At 41.1% G+C, this 18,742-nt stretch overlaps 2 protein-coding genes across 2 annotated transcripts in view; one reads left to right on the top strand and one right to left on the bottom strand.

Moving 5' to 3' along the window:
* Positions 1–18,742, bottom strand: part of col4a5 (collagen, type IV, alpha 5 (Alport syndrome)) — a 362,461-nt gene that overhangs the window by 239,468 nt on the left and 104,251 nt on the right. The window lies entirely within an intron of this gene.
* Positions 1–18,742, top strand: part of LOC140371596 (endophilin-A1-like) — a 29,671-nt gene that overhangs the window by 721 nt on the left and 10,208 nt on the right. The gene's annotated exons all lie outside the window — the stretch shown is intronic.

Genomic DNA, 18,742 nt, shown 5'->3' with positions numbered 1-18,742 from the left:
GTTGTGACGTTTATGGTCATGAAGCTGTTGCTCTCTAATTAACTCATTAACATCAATGCAATTTACTACCAAAAATGAATATATTACATTTATTTGAAAAGTTTGCATCGGTTCTGTTGGTTTTATGGGGATTTTATTGCCTTTTGCTCCTTTCTTTGATATATATGTGATTTTCATGCTTATGTTTAACCTCTTACACTGCCAATGCTGTTTAAACTACAATAGACGGATTTAAGGCTATGTAAATATCTTGTTGGAGGGTCCGCCACCTGCTTGTCTCCATGGAGATGTTGTTCTTTTGTCAAGAAAGGTCCAAACTGTGGCATTAAACTTATTTTATATATTATATTTTTAAGGTATTTCAGTAAAAACACTTGTAATAGAATAAATGGAAGGTATACATATATGTTTAATACCATACCATGTAACATTTCAGGTGAACTAATATAATATCCATGGAGACAAGCACCTGGAAGTTACAGAGTGTGCTTTAAGGATATTGTATTCAGAGCAGAGTCTTTCTTTGAGTTCATTCATTTTTATTTTCATTCATTGCACATTTTAATATTGGACATGTAAATATATATAAATTGATTGTATTTTCATTTGTGTTATTTGCATTATTTTCTGGATTTTTCTCCACATTTAGTGGATTCTTCCTCTCTGCGAGTCTGTGATGTTACGTAACAGCACAGGAGCGCGGCAGGAGCAGAGGCACGAGCTGATTGGCTAAAGCTTCACGCAACAGGGAATTCCCTGCTTCCTCCAGCCTTTTATATTTCCCACATAATTCTTCTCCTCCGGCCGCGTGCCAGTCTTCAGATGGGTCATGTACGGACAGTTTTGTGTTGTCAAGGCTTTGTTGTGCTTCAGTAATGTGCCGAAGCAGTGGATTTTTGGCATTTTGAAAGATTGAAAGATCACTGAACAGGTTTTTGCTAAACAAATATGTTTAATTTCAATATATGATTTACCTTTTTCCCTGTATTGCACACTGTATATTTATTTTCTTCATTTTTTCACATTTACAATAACAAAGCACCTCAGTTACTCAAATTCAAAAGATAACTCAGAAAAAACTAACTTTGAAACCAACATATTAAAAACAAAACACACAAAATAAAATCTATCTGTATTTACAAAATAATATCTTTTCACCATTTCTTCTATCCATACTCACATAATATAACTAATAAGCTGTTTTTATTTAATTTTAATTTTAATTATTATTCTTATTTATTTCCCCCCTCCATTCCTTATTAGGAAATGAGAGGTTTTGTCAATAGGAGTTTTTGTTTATAAGAGTTCTCCTTATAAGAGTTATCCTATAAGTTATCTGTCCTTTTCCTCTATATCTACCTGCGTTGCAAAATGAAATTTCCCTATGTGTGGACAATAAAGGAATATCTTATCTTATCTTATAAAAGAGCAAAGAAAGAGTGTTTTCCATTATGGACCAATAAATGTGTGTTTTCTCTCTATTAAAGCAGTTGTACTTTTCTGTCATCAATCCTTCGAAAGACTCGGCTCTAACACAGTCTTCTCTCTGTCACCACCAGACTCCACTCTGTCCTCACCACAGTTCATCCCATTCATCAAACACAGAGCTGCTGAAAACACGAGCCGTTGTATTGATGCCTGAAGGAAACTACACAAAAAGAAAAGTATAACAGAAAACACATATAACAGGCCAGTGCAAAGAGAAGGTTTAGACCAGAGCTGCAGATCTAAGATCATACTTTTTCTGCAGTGAAACGTTCAGACATTAGCGCAAGTACTGTATTCTCCGGAGTATAAGTCGCACTGGAGTATAAGTCGCACCAGCCAAAAAATGCATAATAGAGAAGAAAAAAACATATATAAGTCGCACTGGAGTATAAGTCGCACCAGCCAAAAAATGTATAATAGAGAAGAAAAAAACATATATAAGTCACACTGGAGTATGAAATGCAGTTGCAAGTGTGAAAAGAACAAATAATATCACATATAAGTTGCTCTGGAGTATAAGTATATAGGTATAATATAAATGCTATGTCCTTAAATAAATAAATAAGTCGCATCTCTGCCAAAACTATGAAAAAAGATGCAACTTATAGTCCAGAAAATACGGTAGTTAATTTTCAGCCAAATGTCCTCTTTAATAAATAAATCAATTATATTTCAATATTTGTGGGAAAAACTTTCAAAATCTGCACTAAATCAAAACATGTATTGACAATGGCGATGAAAAGCATAAATCACTGCTTCAATTAAGGCAAGTTTATGTCTTTTATCTCTCTTAGTACCTGCATGTTTTGTTCCTTGCCTGTTCAAAAATCATTGTGACTCCTTTTTGATTATTAGAAGAAGAAACCAGCTCATTTCAAAAAGCTTGTTCAACCAAATTGTATGAAATATCGGCCAATGTTTGATCTCTGCGGACACTTTCCTTATTGAATTTAAACCGAATAGACTTTGCACGATTTAAATATGTAAATACATGAATTTTATAAGTTTTAGAGGACTAACGCTGACTCCATTTTGCTTTTGTCCCTTTTCCTTTTTCCATTTCAGTTTTCACACTTATATTATATTTTTCTTCTTCTGCTGATTTTCTGTCATAAGATTGACTTTGTGTGTGTTTTACCGACCTTTGACTCCGCTGGCGTGGCTTGACTCCGCTGGCGTTAATCAGATCGATCCGTGCGACTTTTTGACACCGGAGTAATCACGGTTGCCCCCGGTTACAGCAGTCCTCTTTGTTAATATATATATATCGTCTCTGGTGAGATCAGAGCGTCTTTAGTTGATCAAACGACACAGAAACACATCCGGACAGAGATGAGCGAGTTACAGGATTTACAGCTCTATGGAGTAGTTTTGTGGCTCTCTCTCGCAATGAAGGAGAAAAGACACCAATATACACCTAGGCCTGTCACGATAATTACTATATCGGCTTAGCGTTCAATAATTAACACCAGGAACTATATTTTTTAAGGCTTAATATTTACTGTGTACATTTTCTTTGTGAAACGTTTTGGGATTTTGTTGTTGTACGATAACATAAAAGTAACTTCATACCTAATTATATATACGAAGTTACTACTAAAGGCATTTTCTTATTGCAGCTCATGTTTTCAGACAATAGAACAATATTGTACATTTATAAAAGAGTTTACTGCTTTAGACAGTGGCATGTGCATAACATAGTTTCAATATTTGTTTATTGTGATATTTTTCTGAAGCAATATATCAATTTATGTGAGTGTGTGTATTTTTTTATAGAAATAGGTACAAGTAAAAGCATTCTTATTATTATTATCATCACCCAATAGCTGGTTTACCCTTTGTTCTATCTCACAGTGAGGAATTCATTAAAACGTTTTACTTGTTCTCCCGATATACTTATGTTGCTACAGAAACAAGAGGCTTTGGAGTCCTGCACTGGATCAAAACTTACAAAAACAAGTGCTCATCAGGCCAGTGAGCTGAGATTCTGAGAAAAAGGCACTTCATCAGGGCGGTTATTCTGTTATTGTTGAGTGACTTCACTAGTCGCTCAACTCTGCTAAAACTCTGACAAAATTCAAGTAACTCCATCCATTTTCTACTGCTTGTTCCCTTTCGGGGTCGCGGGTGACTGGAGCCTATCCCAGTGACTTCGGGCCTTAGGCGGGGTACATCCTGGACAGTGGCCAACTCATCATAGACATTACAGACAGCCATTCATTCAGATTCATTCACTAGGGCCAATTTAGAGTCACCAATTTGTGTTTGGACGATGGGAGGAGCCGTAGAACCCGGAGAGAACCCACGGTAACACGAGGAGGACATGCAATGCATTTTCAATTCCATTTTATTTTGTCTTATTAAAACAAATTACTGGGTTGAATATAAGTCAATAAAATAAATTTAAAAAAGACCTCAGCTGACAGTGGATGATTAGAGACGAACACGAGTCAAACATGATTTTGTGAGTGAAGAAACCAACTTCAAACCAAGAGCTCCAACAGTCCAGCATCTTCCGTCGTTGGTGACATAACGGAAACACCTTTGAATCGCTGGTTCAAATCCTGACTCTGACACTTTGAAAATTGTCACTTCGCACAATCGACTGCCGCTCGTTCGGCCACGGCGTTTGCTGACCGAACGTCCAATCACGTTGGAGTTTGTTGGCGAACGCTACAACTTTCCTCCCTGTTCGCGGCGACTGTAGACGAAGGACTCAAGCTCACACGTGATCGCTCTGCTCGTGGGTAACGCAGACGAATGCAGAACAACCCACTGCTGAACCAAGCGAAGAAGAAGAACAACAACTCCAGCACCAACAAAGATGGCCGCTGTCTCTCCCTCCGCCAGCGCCTCCACCGGAGCCTCCGCCGGCGCCGCAGGGAAACGGGACACCTCCGCGCACCTTAGGGCACCTTCGTGAATAAAACATGAGCGAGGAGAGACTGGAGAGACAGTACGAGAGGGGGAGATAGAAAGATGGGACTGAGGACAAACAACTGACACCGGCTGAGTCCACGAGCGATTTGTCTTTGTGAAGGATTTGAAATAGATAAAGTCAGACACGGGATGTAGTATTGGCGGGTAATTCAATATACACCTTTCCCCCCCAGTTTTTCAGTCATCAATCATCCCTTTGAAACAGTTCTGCAGTTCTGATGTTACTATTACCTCAGATAAGATGTGGTAGATACATACTATAGACAAAAATAACTTGCTGTTTGTTGTTCTGGAGAGAGAATTGCATAAAAAAACTGCACTTTTATCTGCACCTCAACCAAGACAGTCGTGTGCACGTTCTAATATGTTTGTGAGGGATTTCCGTGCCATTATATTGTCCAAATAAGATATTCCTTTATTGTCACATTGTGTTATTACTTCACAATATCAAGATGTTTTATTTTGTCAATACCTCAGCCTCATTTTGAGCTTTTTGACTTGTCGTTCAAACTCAGGGCTGAGAAACTGCTTCTGTTGCTTTGGGGTTTGACACACACAAGATTAAAGGCCTCTCGGACCATCACCGGTCAAGCAAACACACACCCCATTCACACGGGAGAGGTGGGCGAGGTGGATGAGGTGGGTGAGATGGGTGAGGTGGGTGAGGTGGGTGAGGTGGGTGAGGTGGGTGAGGTGGATGAGGTGGATGAGGTGGGTGACGTGGGTGACGTGGGTGAGGTGGGTGAGGTGGGTGAGGTGGGTGAGGTGGATGAGGTGTGTGAGGTGGATGAGGTGGGTGAGGTGGGTGACGTGGGTGACGTGGGTGAGGTGGATGAGGTGGGCGAGGTGGATGAGGTGGATGAGGTGGATGAGGTGGGTGAGGTGGATGAGGTGGGTGAGGTGGATGAGGTGGGTGAGGTGGATGAGGTGGGTGAGGTGGGTGAGGTGGATGAGGTGGGTGACGTGGGTGAGGTGGGTGAGGTGGGTGAGGTGGATGAGGTGGGTGAGGTGGGTGAGGTGGGTGAGGTGGGTGAGGTGGGTGAGGTGGGTGACGTGGGTGAGGTGGGTGACGTGGGTGAGGTGGGTGAGGTGTGTGAGGTGTGTGAGGTGGGTGAGGTGGGTGACGTGGGTGACGTGGGTGAGGTGGATGAGGTGGATGAGGTGGGTGACGTGGGTGACGTGGGTGAGGTGGGTGAGGTGGGTGAGGTGGGTGAGGTGGGTGACGTGGGTGACGTGGGTGAGGTGGGTGAGGTGGATGAGGTGGGTGACGTGGGTGAGGTGGGTGAGGTGGATGAGGTGGGTGAGGTGGATGAGGTGGATGAGGTGGGTGAGGTGGGTGACGTGGGTGAGGTGGGTGACGTGGGTGAGGTGGGTGAGGTGTGTGAGGTGTGTGAGGTGGGTGAGGTGGGTGACGTGGGTGACGTGGGTGAGGTGGATGAGGTGGGTGACGTGGGTGACGTGGGTGAGGTGGGTGAGGTGGGTGAGGTGGGTGAGGTGGGTGACGTGGGTGACGTGGGTGAGGTGGGTGAGGTGGATGAGGTGGGTGACGTGGGTGAGGTGGGTGAGGTGGATGAGGTGGGTGAGGTGGATGAGGTGGATGAGGTGGGTGAGGTGGATGAGGTGGGTGAGGTGGGTGAGGTGGGTGAGGTGGATGAGGTGGATGAGGTGGGTGAGGTGGGTGACGTGGGTGAGGTGGATGAGGTGGGTGACGTGGGTGAGGTGGGTGACGTTGGTGAGGTGGATGAGGTGGGTGAGGTGGATGAGGTGGGTGAGGTGGATGAGGTGGATGAGGTGGGTGAGGTGGATGAGGTGGGTGAGGTGGATGAGGTGGGTGAGGTGGATGAGGTGGATGAGGTGGGTGAGGTGGATGAGGTGGGTGAGGTGGATGAGGTGGGTGAGGTGGATGAGGTGGGTGAGGTGGATGAGGTGGATGAGGTGGGTGAGGTGGGTGACGTGGGTGACGTGTCTTGATCAAGCATAAAGATGACATGCATTACTGGGATGCAGATACTGGCAGATTGTCACAGGTTCATTGACACATCTGATAATCCCTCAAAAATGTGTCCGTACATTACTTATTTGAGGTTCAAGCATTGCACAGTTGGGAATAAACTGTAAAACTCACCGCAAAAGAGCAGAATTATCACCTTGATCAGCGTCGCAACAGTTAATTGGAATAATTGAAACTAGTCAACTATTTTGAATTTAAAAAAAACGATTATTTTGTTAATCATTATTATTAACTAGACTCTAGACTCTAAATACATACCAAAGATTGCTTGAATAAAAAAAAAAGCTATTTTAGATTTATTTTAGAATTTATTTGTAAATATATTGTTTCACGACGCCTCCATATTTGAAACTTTTCTTTTGTTCAAATCTATTTCAAAAATGCCAACGTACAACAGAAGTACTCATTAATCATCACCTCTTTTATGCACCAGGCAAGTCGTTTTCTGACTTTTCCCAGCTCTTTACCTCCTGCTCTCATTAATCTGATATAATTCACTCATGGCTCATTTAGCGTCCATAAGAATTGCATAAATATCTAATAAATATCTAATCGCTTTGCCTCATTTGACAACTATAAAGCAGTGCGTAAACATCAGGCTATTGTGGAACAGTTTAAGGCGTGTGTTGTTTCAAATTTAATTGGATAAAAAACATTAAATCGCAGGACAGGAGCTCGTGTTTTATGACCAAGTGAATTATGAACCATTCAATTCGATTATGATTTGTCTCTCCTCCGGTCGCCATCACAAAACCCCTCGTGTGAAATTGTGAACGCGCCTCACCTTTCCCCCCCCCGCTCGCTGATCAAACCCACCGCGCCGCGATTGGTCGTGCTGCGTCGCCACGGCAACCACGCACGTGCGACCAGGGGGAAACGGCGACACCGATTGGTCCGTCAATAATTGATCACCCTTGAGGTCGAACACGTGCGAAGCGAGAGCGAGAGAGAGAGAGACCTGCGTTTGCCTTTCTGCGGAGCGGGGCCAGCTCTCCAGCGGTTGAACTTTGAACTGAAAGCACTCACGGGTTTGTGGAGTGCGGTGGGTGTAATTAAGCGCTCAGGAAATCAATACTGGACAGAGGAATTTACGTCCACCACGACGGCTCAGGCAGAGGTCTATGAAGGCTGGAGAGCGAACATAGAGGGCTGACGGCGGACGTTGGAAATACAATGAAAACACCACGTTTAAAGGAGCTATACATGCGTTCGCGGTGACGTCACACTGCCGGGACTTTCCCATAGCGGCCATTTTAAAAGGGGCACGCGATATATAAAAACCAACACGACTGCATCCTTTTCTACGGCATGATGAGCTACGAATACTTTGATTCTTTAGACGATAACGGCAAACTAAGGTACACGACAAAGCTCTCATTTCTTGGTCAGTCAACAGAGCAATATCCTAACAGAACAATGACCTTACAGAACGCAGTTTTTTGGCATTTTGGCCTCATATTTCCTGGATTTCGTATGTAGCAGACGTGTTGTTGTGCCCCTTTCAAAATGGCGGACTCGGTTGCAACTGCACAAGTTCCCGGATGTGCGAACGCGTGTATATTGTATTTCATTTAACAAAGTAACATCTGTTTTGCCACGCTGCTTTTTGAGTCACAATGAGACCGCGGTGTGCTGTCATCTAATTATGGAGCGTTTTATTCATTCATTTTATTATTTTATTTTAAGCAGGTATTGCGGTGGATAAGTTGAGTGCTAGAAGTGAGAAAAACATGTCAACCGTGGCAAAGAGTTTACAGTGACCTAGTTCTGTTTTGAAGACAGCTTCTTTATTACGCAAATATTTATTCATAGCTCAAAGTCTTTTCAGGTTACGTTCACACAACATATAAAAACTGGCATTCAAATTGGACTGGACTGGTTTATCGTGAGTCACTGAGCTGGGAACCGCAAGATAATAACAAATGTTTCAATTGAAAACGATAGTCTATATTTAGTGAAATTAGGACATACAGTATAACGATACACAACTCAAATAAACAATGTTAAACTTGATTTCAATGTTTTACTAATTGAACAGGTTACAGTTGGATTTTGCAGTGAGATCGTAGTTGGTTGCATGGCATTTTGGGAGATTCCAGCCTTAACCAGGAACAAACCAGGGCAAAACCAGGGCAAAACCTGGGCCAAACCAGGGCCAAACCAGGACTAAACCAGGGCAAAACCAGGACCAAACTAGGGCAAAACCAGGGCAAAACCAGGACCAAACCAGGGCAAAACCAGGACCAAAGTAGGGCAAAACCAGGGCAAAACCAGGACCAAACCAGGGCAAAACCAGGACCAAAGTAGGGCAAAACCAGGGCAAAACCAGGACCAAACCAGGGCAAAACCAGGACCAAAGTAGGGCAAAACCAGGGCAAAACCAGAGACAAACCGGATCCAAACCGGGGACCGAACCGGGGACAAACCAGGGTCAAACCAGGACCAAACATTCCGCCTAAATCCCAACCAAAGAAAATGTTCTTACCAACTCTAGAATATCATGTCAAGTTAGAGGCAAAACACAGAACAAAGTGACATTTTGTGGACATTCGATGTTCTTTTTCTGTTTGTGCCTCCTGCTTTTCTCTGAATGGAATCAGGAAGCCACATTCTCGCTCCGAAAATCAATACGCAACTATTTATAACTCATGAAGTGTAGTTCCTGTTGCATTATCTTTGTGCATCTTTGTGTAACTCACCTCTTTTAAGGAAAACGCTCCGGTGCTGCACGAACATGGACCAGTTTGTCTTATACAGAACAAGTCGTATAATTGTGATCAGACTCTGCCCCTGCTCGTATCCGTGAATATGTTCAACAGAATAAACTCTTTTTTTTTTTCATTTCTCATCTTTATTTCTGGCTAAATTCGGTGAAAAACACACACCGGTGGCATATCTCCTGCGTTGCGGTTGTGTCCGTGGGCAAGCCTCTTACCACTGTGTCTGAATGGATGTGTCTGTGTAGTGGGACGTGGGAGTGAGTCAATAAAGCGATGCTGAGCTGTCCAGTGCTGCAAGTCTGATGGAATATCAATAATATTACAGCAATAGGAGAGAAAGTGTCACACATTTTGAATCGAGGAAAAGCCTTGAAATGTGCGTTAGCTTGACTATTTCACCTGTATTTCATGTTATATATATATATATATATATATATATATATATATATATATATATATATATATATATATATATATATATATATATATATATATATATATATATATATATATTAAGGCCACCATTGCTAGGAAATGTGGGCTAGTGTTCAATTAATGTGGTTATTAACGATGTGCCAAAGGGTTTGTGAGCGTCAGGAACTATAATTAGACAGATTTAAATACATGCCTTTGAAAATAAGGTGCCCAACTTTAACTTTAGCCATTTGGTTTTTTGGCAAATGATAATGCAATGTATAAAAATGTGAGTTTAGTTCATTTAAAGTTGTTGAAAACTATTATTTTCTTATTTAAGAGGCATTACCTACGTTCTTATGAATAACAATACTAACAGTGATTATAACAGTTATGTATAAAGCACATTTATTAGCAGTTCAATGTGTTTAACAGAGGCATAGAATAATAAACAGGTTTAAACGGTAAAAACCAATACAGTGAACAGTTCTTGTACATTCTTGACATCCTCAGGCCTCTGCGATGTGCATTTTCCACACATTTTTATGCTAAAGCCTGTGCGTTGTCACTTTATTGCTCCGCGCGCTTGTCTTTTGGCCTTTTGTTTTTATCTTGTTGTGTTGCATCTTCCCGCCGCCCCGTGAGAGCCGCAGTGCATACTAATACTTCTCTATCCATCTCCATTTCACTCTCCCGCCTTTGGACTCTGGTCCTCTGCCCACTCATCCCTCTCTCTCTCTGTTTATGTCTCTCTTTTTTCTTTTATTATCTCTGTTTCTCTCGCACCGGCAGAACAATTTATCGTGATTGTCCACATTACGACCGCTCCATGTGCCACTGTGTGTGTCTCTGTTTGGCTCTCGCAGCTTTATTACTCCCATCAATCCTGTTCTCCGAGCAACGTGGCGGGCGGTGGCCATTAGAGAATGTTTCATACTTAGATTGGGAGGGTGGTGATGTGTTTAGGAGATGTATTTTCACAATTTTGGAACTGTGCACGAGCAGAGCGGGACTTAACCAGGGCCGAGCAAAGTCTGCGTCAGGACTAAAATGGGTTCAGACTGATTAGGACGTGACTGTGAACGCACCGTGAGTCAGATGCAACCGGAACTAAACCAAACCTAAACCTAAACAATAGGCATGGACTGGGTTTGGTCCTGGTTTTGGCCTTTCTACGTCGTTAAAATGACATTGACAGTAATTGTTTGAGCAGAGCCTGAGAAAATGAAGAGCAGATTGAGTGTTTTTCTGAGCGGTCGATACTTCTGTCCAATTTCATTAGATAAAATCAATGTTCAAAGTTCTCTGTTCCATCTACACTGTATTTATCACTGTTTTAATGTAGATATTTAGTAGTGGTCTGGACTTTAACTGATCACTTTTTGCATTAATCGATTTGAATGTTGTTGTTTTTTTGTTTTCCCATAGCAAATTCTTGTCATGCTTATTAGCCTTTCATTAAGACACTTTTAATTTTCATATTTGTCAGAAGGAAAATGCTTGATGCTCAACACCAATTTTGAAACCACATAATGATACACCAACAAAAAATAAATCATTGAAATAATTAATACTTTTCTCAAATATTACAATGTGCTATCAAGCTAATGATATAACTTTAATATTAGTCTAATGCATTATTTTTAGCCCTAAATTTCCTGTTTTTGATTCATTTTTCTATGCAGTTAGTTCATTATTTTATTTAAGGGCTAGATGAAGATTTGAAAGTGAATCGTGAGTTTAGTCTTCCTTTTACATAAATGCAGTTTCCTAGTACTTTTCAGACTATAAGTTGCACCTTTTTTCATAGTTTGGCCGGGGTGCGACTTATACTTATATACTTATACTTATACTTATACTCAGGAGCGACTTATATGTGATATTATTTGTTATTTTCACACTTACAACCGCATTTCATACTCCAGTGCAACTTATATATGTTTTTTTCTTCTCTATTGTGCATTTTTGGGCTGGTGCAACTTATACTCCAGTGCGACTTATAGTCCAGAAAATACGGTAAATGGTTGTTTTGCATTAACACTGTGCAGTCGTGGTCTTGTCAGTGCAGGTCAGAGAGGCTAAATTGTTTGGATAAGTCCCTTTAAGTCGACTAAATGATCAGCTGGACGTGTTTTTATCGACCAATCATCTCTTTAGTTGATTGCAGCCCTAGTTTGTTTGCTCCTTTTGCAGTCCAAGACCTGGAAATAACAGAAAAATCCTGGAAATCTTGTAAATGACCAGATTAGCATTAGCTCATTAGCATTTGCACCCTTTCCCTGCACTATTGTATTTCCTTCCTCTGTGTTGTCTTCAAACCAGGACGTATTGGCACGTGGCTCTCGTGGCTCACTGTTCATCAACATATCGACCACACGTATCGGCCTGACATTAGCCCGACTCTCTCAAGGCCTAAACAAAATGAAAACCACTTTGTTTAACGCTCGACCGGTTTCTCATTAATTCTAGCTCAACGCTGCCGGCGCTTCCACAACAAAGTCTCCTCAAACTTAATGTGTTCTGTCCACTACTTTCATTGTGGCCTTTGGCTTTAACTCGCAAGTAGTGTAGTCTTTTATACAAATGTAGTGTTGTTTTATAAATTATAATATCATGTGAAGGCAAAGTTAAACACGAAACTGCTTTGTGGCCTATTAAAGATCTTAAATAGTATTTTTCAGGTTATCCTTTTGCATTGTAAATTATATTCATGAAACAATTTAAACAATATACTGCGAACAAAACCAACAGCGCAATTTTTGTCAGATTTTTGTCATTTGCTAAATACACATCTACCGTCTCTAAACGACAATTAAGCCACAAAACGTATATACCGGCACCAGATATATACTCTTCCCATGAATCCACTCTCCTTTTTAAGCCTTAAACTGCTTCAACATTGTCTCAATACCTCAAAAAACCCAGGCCACACCCTTTAATCATGCTGAATTCCTGGTCAGTTTATTGTATATTTTCCACAAAACCCACACTATGACATCATTAGTACTTCTCCTTGAATGCTTGAGTTGACCATATTTTTAACAATAGCTGCTGATGTTTATGGTATATTTTGTTGCACTTGGAGCAGAGTCAACAACAATTGGAGGTGATGAAATGTAGAGCAACTCGCCGCGGTGACAGGTGAGGCCCTGTCGAGACTCCCGGGGGATTTAACACGGCGAATAAGTGCGGCGATGTTGGCATTTCCATCTGACGTGTTTGAGGAGCGCAGCGAGAGAGTCTGGTTCAGTCTAAGTGCTGTCGAGTGGGTCTGGAATAGTACTTACGATAACACAATGAGCAACACTGTTTGTTATGTTTATTAGTCCACATTTTGAACTTATTACACCATGATTTAGTCCTTTTTCACACGGCCTCAGTCCGAAAGTAGATGCGGACTATTGGACTATGCCAAAGTGCTGTCAGGCGCTTGTGAAAAAGATAAAATGTCCCAGAATGCCTTGTGAGCGAGCCCGTGCGCTGTTCCATTGTCTTCTCGTATCTGCGTCTGAGCCAACATGGCCGCCCGGTGCCAGGGAGCACTTTGGCTGCAGTTCAAACGCAGAGATAAACCCCAACACCGCTCTTGTTTCTGGGCCTGATAAGCTAATTGCGGCGCGATTAACGTCGGGCGTGGTCGAGATGGCGTCGGGCGTGGTCGAGATGGCCTGCCCCTCTGCGACCCCTTGAACTCTGACCTCTCCAGTGTCAGCTGCTGTGATTATAATGTCCCGGGGATGAGTGGTTTCTACTTCCTGTGACTCAAATAATAGCTCTAGATAGGAACGCACTGTTTAATTTATCACACTCTTTTAGGGATGTCACGATATCAAATTGTTTTATGATTATTGTGGGGAAAAAACTGTGAAATCTTTAATAATATGTTACTATTATACAAGTTTGTGATCGGCTTTTCTTTTCCGAAAGACAAAATAAAGTTAAATTTGACAAAAACAGCCGCGTTATTTACAGTTAGATCAATTTTTTGGGCTATAAATTGCACTAAAAATACTTAAATCTCTTCTAAAATGTACACTTTTATTATTGTTTGGTTCGTACGATTACATTGTGACCTGAATGATCACAATTATCAATTACCTAATGATATTGACATCTCTATGCCAATGTTTAACAAAGATATCATAGTCTACGACAAAAAGTATAGCCCTTTTTTTCGTCTTGGTTCAGTCGCCGTGTCATTTGTGCTAATTGAGTGAGATTTGGGAGTGAATTGTGAGTTTAATCTGCCTTTTTACAAATACATAAATAGTTTACGAGGTGTTTTCTGTTTTAAATATTTGTAATCGTGTGTTCTGCTGTAATCTGAGTCGTGTCGTTGCACTTTGGGTACAGGTAGAATCAAAAAGATACCGCTTTTATCCGACTAAACTACGGCGGTTGTTTGTTCGTTGGATCTATATTTAAATAACGAGAAGACTCAAACCAACACCACGACACGATACTACACGATACACCCTTCTCATACTTATAAATACAGTTGTAGAAGGTGGAGGCTGAAGAGAGTCCGTGTTCTGTGGAGCTGGAGGAGCAGATGGGCTGGTGAACGCTGCATCGCTCCCTGGTTTCAGCGGCGCTCCGGTTCCATGTGGGCGGGCGAGTGGTGGGCGGGAAATGGGCCGCCGTCTCCCATGGGTGCTGCTCTTCTGCGCATCCAAATGTTTAAGATTTTATGAATTCGCAGACGAAGGCGGTGGCATTTAGTGGAGTAATTTGTGAGCAATGTTTTTTTTTTATGAGAGCTGCGAGAAAAGAAAAGGCAATTAAAGCGGCGGTTTATGGGTGACAGAATAAATACGACTGTTTTCTTACTTTTTATTGCTAATTGTAAATATATTAACAACCTTTTAGACCATTTTTACCACTTATTTTCATGAGTTTAATGTCATACCTTGGCTGTTTTGCATGTATTACTGAAAACCGCCCTTAGTGGATGAAAAATGCAAAAGGAAAATATCAGTTAATCGTTAATTTCTGACAAAGTTGTGACGATAATTGTGATACACTTGTATGTTGTGCCTGTTAAGAGTGTCATTTCTAGTTTGGATTTGCTTTTTTTTCTTTCTTGAAAACTCTTTGGCTGTTTTTTTTTTTAAATAAATGTCTGACAAACTGAGTTGAATGAAAAGAGACAGTGTTACATAATGTTACTCTTCAGACTTCAGACGATGCTTCTGTCAGAGTCAGGAAAAACTGACTTAAAAATAATAATAACTGCAATATCAGTTTGAAGTTATGCTAAATTAAACTAGACTAGAATCTAATAAGAAAAAAATAGCTGTAAAATGAGGTAATTATGCTCAATTAAACTAGAATAGAATCTAATAAGAAATAAAATAGCTGTAAAAAGAGCTACTTATGCTAAATTAAACTAGAATAGAATCTAATAAGAAATAAAATTGCTGTAAAAAGAGCTAATTATGCTAAATTAAATTAGAATAGAATCTAATAAGAAATAAAATTGCTGTAAAAAGTGCTAATTATGCTAAATTTAACTAGAACAGAATCTAATAAGAAATAAAATAGATGTAAAAAGTGCTAATTATGCTCAATTAAACTAGAATAGAATCTAATAAGAAATAAAATAGCTGTAAAAAGAGCTAATTATCCATCCATCCATCCATTTTCTACCGCTTGTTCCCTTTTGGGGTCGCGGGTGACTGGAGCCTATCCCAGTGACTTCGGGCCTTAGGCGGGGTACACCCTGGACAGTGGCCAACTTGTCTCAGGGCCAACATGAATAGAATCTAATAAGAAATAAAATTGCTGTAAAAAGAGCTAACTATGCTAAATTAAACTAGAATAGAATCTAATAAGAAATGAAATGGCTGTAAAAAGAGCTAATTATGCTAAATTAACTAAAATAGAATGGAATAAGAAATATAAAAGCTGTAAAAAGTGCTAATTAAAATAAAAGGTTTAGAGTTTCAGCACTTCTGCTTGAAACTTGAACCTACAACTCTACAAGTCTTGACTAATTAAAAAAAACTAATTCATTTCATCTCTATAAATGTGCCAGTTTTGCCAGCCCATGTTATTGAGACACCAATTCCAGACCTGATTCAGCCCATTATTTCGACCTGGTTCAGAGTCCAGATCATGTCCAGACTGTTCTCAGAGACTCAAGTCTGTCTCTACGGAAACACTTCTCTCTAAGCGTGTGTATAATTGCGTCTGTGTCACAATCCAATGTATATTCGACAATCCAAAGGGCAAATTGGGTTAGATTGCGATGAATTGTGCTGCTCTACTAAAAAGTAATAACCATTACTGAAACTGACCATATCTATAATTAAATAATGTGATATATCAATGTTGGTCATATCAGATTCATCTACCGGTATCAGCAAACATGTCTGACTGAAGAAGTGGCAAAGTACGGCAGATTTAAACCTAAAACAGCTCTTTATCAGCCACAGCATCGAGACGAATAGAGGATGTCCATACTGGCTGCAAAAAATCTATATCAGACCACCACTATTCAAGAGAAATGTTCACAGAATCGTACGTAAGCTTCACCACTTCTCTCACTGTCAGGTTTGGTCTCAATAATTGGAAGATGGCAATTTGACCGGCGTGTTGCAGTGCGTTGAAATGAAAGAGGGTTGAGTCCAGAGATTGGTGCATAGTGACTGGTCTAGATTGTTAATATCACCAGGTTGCAGAGAGAGGGGGGAGAGACAGGGCAGGGACATGAGGGGAAGGGATGTGAGGGGGAGGGATGTGAGGGGGAGGGATGTGAGGAGGAGGGACATTAGGGTAAGGGACCGGAGGAGGAGGAGGGACATGAGGGGGAGGGACTGGGGGGTTTCCTGCTTCGTGACTCATCCGTTCGCCCACGCTCCAGATCCAGCTCAGTCTGATCAACATAAACGTATGTAAACTTACACTCCCGGATCAAATGTGCAGTAAACGACACCTTTGGTCACATTTAGAAACACCACAGGCTTTAATGCACGGGGGCAAAGGCGGTTAGCGCTCTCGCCTCCCAAGAAGGAGATCATGGGTTCGACCAACATCACATGATCTCTCTGGGTGGAGTCTGCATGTTCTCCCCGTGTTACCGTTGGTTCTCTCCGGGTTCTCCGGCTCCTCCCACCGTCCAAACACATGCATGTGTTAGGCAAAATTGGTGACTCTAAATTGGCCCAATGGAATGGTGTGGAAAATTAGCATCTTCTGCTATAACACATAAAACATTGCATCTGGTTCGTCCAATGCTATGTCCATATTAAATAAAAATAAATAAATAAATAATAATAATAAACGCAGATTGGTGGAAATAATGTATAAACGCACCACTATTGAACCTGACGGTCTCTGCAAGCTTTGGTTCCAACTTAAACGATAAAACGATGTTCCGTATTTTGCATTTATCGCACAAGTTGTGTTTAGCTTTTCTGTTGCGTTGTAACCTCCAATTCTCTTTTATTTATAATGGTGAATTCGGTTGGTTTTAAGTCGCAATATTGCAGGGCTCTAAAGTTGTCAAATCAGCTTCTACTGGACGTCTCCAGAGCCAGACTCGAGCACTGGGGTGATCGAGCTTTCTCTGTCGCTGGTCCCAGACTCTGGAACAAACTGCCCCCCCCTGACATGCCTGACATGCCCCTCCCCCCCGACATGCACCATCACAGATTTTAACCTTTTTAAATCTAGGGTAAAAAAACGTATTTATCCAGACTGGCTTTTAACACTCTGTAATGTAACGGCACTTTATTTTGTACAGTTTGTTTTTATTTAGTTCTGTATTTTGCATTGCCTTGATTTTATTGTGAAGCGCTTTGGTCACTTTATGTGTTGTAAAGGGCTCTATGAATAAAGGGTGATTGATTGATTGATTGATTGATTGATGTAAAAACAATGCTGACTTCCAGTTTGAAAACGGGCTCCGTCGCCGTAAACGTCAAAAATCCTCCCAGTTTAGACCGTGGAAACTCTTCTGCCCAAAGCGACCTGACAGGAGCAGTCTTATGTAACTCTTCTGGTGGCAGGTGCTCCATGTATCTGCTTGTCATTACTTTGCCTGGAATGAGCCCCATTATGGCGTTCTACTTCTCCATCTTGCATTGCTCTAAATCGCCGCTCCGTCGCATCGATCCCAGGGCCTCACGCAGGAGACAATTAGTATCGTTCCCGTTCCTCCTTCGGGGCCGAGCACAAACGCAGCCTGATAATGAGACCGGGGCCCTTCAGCTCATTTCATTAAACAAACCCGCGTTGGGTTTCAGGACCTCGGAGAGAGACACTGAGCCCCGATGTACTCACCACCGTGTTGGGACATTTTCTCCACCACTTTCTGCAAATGGGGGTCATTTAGAACAGATTCCCTTCACGCTTTCTTTCTTTCTTTCCTTCTTTCTTGCTGTGGTTCAATTGATGCTGGAGGCGTATTTTTACCTTTTCAGTTTGAGCTTTACAGTCGAATCAAATAGTTTTAGTCGTAATGTAATGAGTTTAAACTAAAAAGGGAAACAACAGTGGTAATTGTAAATGTATTTGGGGCTAGTTTCAATTGCAGTAGTGAAAGTAATAGCAGTAAATAGCAATAAAATCAATACTTTTTAGTGTACTTTCAGTGTTGTATTATGTTAACATCTATTATTATTCCAATCTCTCTCTGTCTGTTGTGATAGAAACTTTTTTTTAAGTCTGAAACGGTTCAATTATAAGAAGAACATGCAAGTATCAGCACTATAAACTTAAATAATAACAGCAGAGGCAGTTAAACACTTTTTCCCTTCTGTGAACGTTCTTTTTCTCTTTTCGTCTAAATCCTGCTATTCAATCCGAGGACCTGTCGCCTGTCGTTTCCGTGACGTTCTGTGTGAAATCCAACGGAACATTTGCGCTTTGTCTGTGATTTGACTATTGAGCAAGTGGGTTGAGTATCTGGAAAAATGGTCAGAGTTTAAAACGGGTCCTGGGTTGGTCCTGTTATAGTCCTGTTATAGTCCTGGTTTAGTCCTGGTTTAGCCCTGGTTTAGTCCTGGTTTAGTCCTGGTTTAGTCCTGGTTTAATCCCTTTTGTTTCTCAATTTTAGTTCCAGTTTTCCCCCAATTTTGCTACGGTCTGTGTGAATGCAACCTTCATAAACCTTAATTCTGTTCTACTTCCAGTTTGAACAAGAATAATGCTGTTTATATTATTT

The sequence above is a fragment of the Eucyclogobius newberryi genome, unplaced genomic scaffold (genome assembly GCF_026437365.1).
Source record: "Eucyclogobius newberryi isolate DKJ021-1_F unplaced genomic scaffold, fEucNew1.0.hap1 SCAF_22, whole genome shotgun sequence".
Lineage (NCBI taxonomy): Eukaryota > Metazoa > Chordata > Actinopteri > Gobiiformes > Gobiidae > Eucyclogobius > Eucyclogobius newberryi.
Note: the sequence above shows the minus strand (reverse complement) of the source record. Positions and strands in the feature narration are given on the sequence as shown.